The sequence below is a fragment of the Arachis stenosperma genome, chromosome 6, assembly GCF_014773155.1.
Source record: "Arachis stenosperma cultivar V10309 chromosome 6, arast.V10309.gnm1.PFL2, whole genome shotgun sequence".
Classification (NCBI taxonomy): domain Eukaryota; kingdom Viridiplantae; phylum Streptophyta; class Magnoliopsida; order Fabales; family Fabaceae; genus Arachis; species Arachis stenosperma.
This window is the reverse complement of record NC_080382.1, coordinates 95956410-95962062: the sequence shown is the minus strand read 5'-3', so window position 1 is coordinate 95962062 and position 5653 is coordinate 95956410. Positions and strand designations below refer to the sequence as shown.

The following is a 5653-nucleotide window of genomic DNA, read 5'->3' as shown; positions in this document are numbered from 1 at the left end:
ATGAAGAAAACCAAGAGAATCAGCAGCAGGAACAAGTTTCGTATGTGCACAACCAAGGTTCTGGATCAAATAACTTTCATGGAGATACTTACAACTCTTCCTAGAGGAACCATTCAAACTTGAGGTGGGGAGACAACCAGAATCAAACCAGCAGCCATGGCAAAGAAATTCAAACCAAAATAACTCAAGAAACACAAACCACCAAAGCCATCAATAAATTAACCAAAACCAGTACAAAAAACCACAAAACAACCACCCCAATTCAACCTTCTATCCACCCAATAATCCATCAACTAACCAAAACACTTTTCACCAATCCTCAACATCCCATAATCAACCACAACCACCTCATGACTCCCAAAGAATCTCCAACTTGGAGATAATGATGGAAATGATGATGAAGCATCAAGAGCTAACCAGCAAGAACCATAAAGCCTCAATAAAAAATTTAGAGAGGCAAATTGGTCATTTATCCAAGCAAGCAGTGATTGAAAGGCCAACAAGTTCACTCCCAAGTGATACCATTTCGAATCCCAAAGAAGAATGCAAAGCTATTTAATTAAGGAGTGGAAGGACCTTGGTGAATAACAAAGAAGCCAACAAGAAGCCTATGGAGAATGACAAGAGGCCAGCTGAGAAAGATGAGGCCAGCAACAAGGAAGAAGCTGTGCTAAACAAGAAGGAACCAGAGAAGCTTAAAAAGAAGGATGACCAGCCACAAAATTCAAGGAAAGGGAAGCAAGTAATAGAGCAACCATCTTAAGAACAAAGGCAAGGATTGAAGGCTCACACACCTCCTGATGAGCGGATAATTTGTATGCTTTTTGGCATTGTTTTTAATATGTTTTTAGTATGATCTAGTTAGTTTTTAGTATATTTTCATTAGTTTTTAGTTAAAATTCACTTTTCTGGACTTCACTATGAGTTTGTGTGTTTTTCTGTGATTTCAGGTATTTTCTGGCTGAAATTGAGGGACCTGAGCAAAAATCTGATTCAGAGACTGAAAAGGACTGCAGATGCTGTTGGATTCTGACCTCCCTGCACTCAAAGTGGATTTTCTGGAGCTACAGAAGCCCAATTGGCGCGCTCTCATCGGCGTTGGAAAGTAGACATCCTGAGCTTTCCAGAAATATATAATAGTCCATACTTTGCCCAAGATTTGATGGCCCAAACCGGCGTTCAAAGTCACCTCAAGGAATTCCAGCGTTAAACGCCGGAACTGGCACCTAATTGGGAGTTAAACGCCCAAACTGGCACTAAAGCTGGCGTTTAACTCCAAGAAGAGTCTCTACACGAAAATGCTTCATTGCTCAGCCCAAGCACACACCAAGTGGGCCCGGAAGTGGATTTTTATGTCATTTACTCATCTTTGTACACCTTAGGCTACTAGTTATCTATAAGTAGGACCTTTTACTATTGTATCTAGGAGACTTTGGTAGCTATCTCCGTTTTATGCTATCTTAGATCATTGGGAGGCTGGCCTTTCGGCCATGCCTAGACCTTATGCTTATGTATTTTCAACGGTGGAGTTTCTACACACCATAGATTAAGGTGTGGAGCTCTGCTGTACCTCGAGTATTAATGCAATTACTATTGTTCTTCCATTCAATTCCACTTGTTCTTTGTCCAAGATATCACTTGTTCTTCAACTTGATGAAGGTGATGATTGACGCCCATCACCATTCTCACTCATGAACAAGGTGACTGACAACCATTCCTGTTCTACAAGCATCTGAGGCTTAGTGAATATCTCTTGGATTCCTGATTGCACGATGCATGGTTGATCGTCTGACAACCGAGTGCTCGCCTGACAAACGAGCCAACCATTCCGTGAGATTAGAGTCTTCGTGGTATAGGCGAGAACTGATGGCAGCATTCATGAGAATCCGGAAGGTCTAACCTTGTCTGTGGTATTCTGAGTAGGATTCAATGACTGAATGACTGTGACGTGCTTCAAACTCCTGAGGGCGGGGCGTTAGTGACAGACGCCAAAAGAATCACTGGATTCTATTCCGGTCTGATTGAGAACCGACAGATGAATTCCGCTATGCTGTGACCAGAGCATATGCAATTGTTTTCAATGAGAGGATGGGAGGTAGCTGCTGACAACAGTGAAACCCTACACGAGCTTGCCATGGAAAGGAGTAAGAAGGATTGGATGAAGGCAGTAGGAAAGCAGAGAGACGGAAGGGAAGGCATCTTCATACGCTTATCTGAAGTTCCTACCAATGAATTACATAAGTATCACTATCTTTATCTTTTATGTTGTTTTCATTCATCATCATATACATTTGAGTTTGCCTGACTAAGATTTACAAGATGACCATAGCTTGCTTCAATGCTAACAATCTCCGTGGGATCGACCCTTACTCACGTAAGGTATTACTTGGACGACCCAGTGCACTTGCTGGTTAGTTGTGCGAAGTTGTGTAATGCCATGGAATTGAACCACCAAATTTTGGAGTTCATGACCAGGGATTATGAGAGTTGTGAAAAGTATTGTTCACAATTTCGCGCACCAAGTTTTTGGCGTCGTTGCCGGGGATTGTTCAAGTTTTGAGCAAGCTTTTGGTAACAATGCCTGGGATTGTTCTAGTTTGGACAACTGACGGTTCATCTTGTTGCTTAGATTAGGTATTTTTTTTCAAAATTCTTGAAGATGAATTCTAGAGTTTCATGATGATTTGTTGAAATCTGGCTGGCTGAGAAGCCATGTCTAATCTGATTGGACCGAGGTTTCAACTTATCACCACAAGAGCTTGTTGATTTTCATCAATTTTACTTTTGGGGCAGTGATCTGCTGAGGCTTGGCTGACCTTTGGTCATGTCTAGTGTTTTGGACCGAAGCTTTCTTTGAAGGCTTGGCTGGCTGTGAAGCCATGTCTAATTCCTGGACCGGAGTCTTAGACTAGCATTGCACTGATTCCTGGAATTCTCATTAAGAATTTTGATATCTTTTTCCACTTAATTTTCGAAAAATACAAAAAAATTCACAAAATCATAAAAACCAAAAAGATTTTATGTTTCTTGCTTGAGTCTAGAGTCTCATCTTAAGTTTGGTGTCAAATGCATGTTTTTGTTATATCTTTCGAATCCATGCATATAATTCTTTGTTTTGATCTTTAAATTCTATTGACTTGAGTATCTTGGTGTTTCATATAGTGTCAGTAGTACACAAACTGCTAAGTTTGGTGTCTTGCATGCATTGTTATTTGATTCTTGTTGCATTTTGATTATTAAAAAATCCAAAAATATTTTTAATTTGTGTCTTTTCAAGTCAATGATACAAAGAATTGAAGATTCAGAACATACTGCAGAGGAATTATACAGAAAAAGCTGAGCATTCAAAAATGTCCAGTGAAGAAGACAGACTGGCGTTTAAACGCCAGCCAGGGCACCTGGTTGGGCGTTTAACGCCCAAAGAGGTAGCATTTTGGGCGTTAAACGCCAGAATGTATACCATTCTGGGCGTTTAACGCCAGGATGGTGCTAGGGGGAAGATTTTGTTTTCAAAATCAATTTTTTCATGTTTTCAAAGTTTTTCAAAATCAAATCTTTTTCAAATCATATCTTTTCAATCAAATGTTTTCAAAATCAATTTCTTTCCTTTTTCAAGGATACTTACTAACAATTAATGATTTGATTGAACATTTTTTGCCTTTTCTGTTGAGAAAGGTTTTATGTCTGAATCATATCTTTTCTTGTTAGGCAAGTCATTATTTTTTAAAATCATATCTTTTCAAATTGTTTTCAAATCATATCTTTTAAAATTGTTTTCAAATCATATTTTCTCAATCACATTTTTTTTTAACCAAGCATATCTTCTTAATCACATCTTTTTCAAAATAGTTTTCAATCAAATCTTTTTAACTTCTAATTTCAAAATCTTTTTCAAAAATCACTTGATTTCTTTCCCACTCTTATTTTCGAAAATCAATTAGTGTTTTTCAAAAATTTTCAAAATCTTTTACTTAATTTTCGAAAATTTACTTCCCTTCTTCTCACATCCTTCTGTTTATGGACTAACACTATCCCTTAATGCAAAATTCGAACTCCATCTTTTTTGATAAGTTCGAATTTTCTACCTCTGTCTTCCATTTTTCTTTTCCTCTGACACCTTAAGGAATCTCTATACTGTGACATAGAGGATTCCATATTTTCTTGTTCTCTTCTCTTTCTTATGAGCAGGAGCAAAGACAAAGGCATTCTTGTTGAGGCTGATCCTGAACCTGAAAGGACCTTGAAGAGAAAGCTAAGAGAAGCTAAAGCACAACTCTCTTTAAAGGACCTGACCGAATTCTTCAAAGAAGAAGAACACATGGCAGCCGAAAACAACAACAATGCCAACAATGTAAGGAAGGTGCTGGGTGACTTTACTGCACCTACTCCTGATTTCTATGGGAGAAGCATCTCTATCCCTGCCATTGGAGCAAACAACTTTGAGCTTAAGCCTCAATTAGTTTCTCTAATGCAACAGAATTGCAAGTTCCATGGACTTCCAATGGAAGATCCTCATCAGTTCCTAGCTGAATTCTTGCAAATCTGTGACACAGTCAAGACTAATGGGGTTAACCCTGAGGTCTACAGACTGATGCTATTCCCTTTTGCTGTAAGAGACAGAGCTAGAATATGGTTGGATTCTCAACCTAAAGAAAGCCTGGACTCTTGGGAAAAGCTAGTCAATGCCTTCTTGGCAAAGTTCTTTCCACCTCAAAAATTGAGCAAGCTTAGAGTGGAAGTCCAAACCTTCAGACAGAAGGATGAAGAATCCCTCTATGAAGCTTGGGAAAGATACAAACAATTAATCAGAAAATGTCCCTCAGACATGCTTTCTAAATGGAGCATCATAGGTATTTTCTATGATGGTCTCTCTGAACTATCCAAGATGTCTTTGGATAGCTCTGCTGGAGGATCTCTTCATCTGAAGAAGACGCCTACAGAGGCTCAAGAACTAATTGAAATGGTTGCAAATAACCAATTCATGTACACTTCTGAAAGGAATCCTGTGAACAATGGGACAAATCAGAAGAAAGGAATTCTTGAGATTGATGCTCTGAATGCCATACTGGCTCAGAACAAGATATTGACTCAACAAGTCAATTTGATTTCTCAAAGTCTGTCTGGAATGCAAAACGCACCTGGCAGTACTAAGGAAGCTTCATCTGAGGAAGAAGCTTATGATCCTGAGAACCCTTCAATGGAAGAGGTGAATTACCTAGGAGAGCCCTATGGAAACACCTACAATTCTTCATGGAGAAATCACCCAAATTTCTCATGGAAGAATCAAGAGAGACCTCAACAAGGTTTCAATAACAACAATAATGGAAGAAACAGGTTTAGCAATGGCAAGCCTTTTCCATCATCTTCTCAGCAACAGACAGAGAGTTCTAAGCAGAATACCTCTGACTTGGCAACAATGGTCTCTGATCTAATCAAAACCACTCAAAGTTTCATGAATGAAACAAGGTCCTCCATCAGAAATTTGGAAGGACAAGTGGGTCAGCTGAGCAAGAAAATTACCGAACTCCCTCCTAGTACTCTCCCAAGCAACACAGAAGAAAATCCAAAAGGAGAGTGCAAAGCCATAAACATGGCCGAATATGGAGAGGAAAGAGAGGAGGTGGACGCCACTGAGGAAGACCCCAATGGGCGT

At 39.3% G+C, this 5653-nt stretch overlaps 1 non-coding gene across 1 annotated transcript; it reads right to left on the bottom strand.

Annotated features, from left to right (window-relative positions):
- Window positions 1–4723: 4723 nt before the first annotated feature.
- LOC130938076 (small nucleolar RNA R71) lies at window positions 4724–4831 on the bottom strand. The gene has a single exon (XR_009069257.1). It is a non-coding gene; the product is annotated as a small nucleolar RNA R71 (small nucleolar RNA).
- Between the last annotated feature and the right edge of the window lie 822 nt (window positions 4832–5653).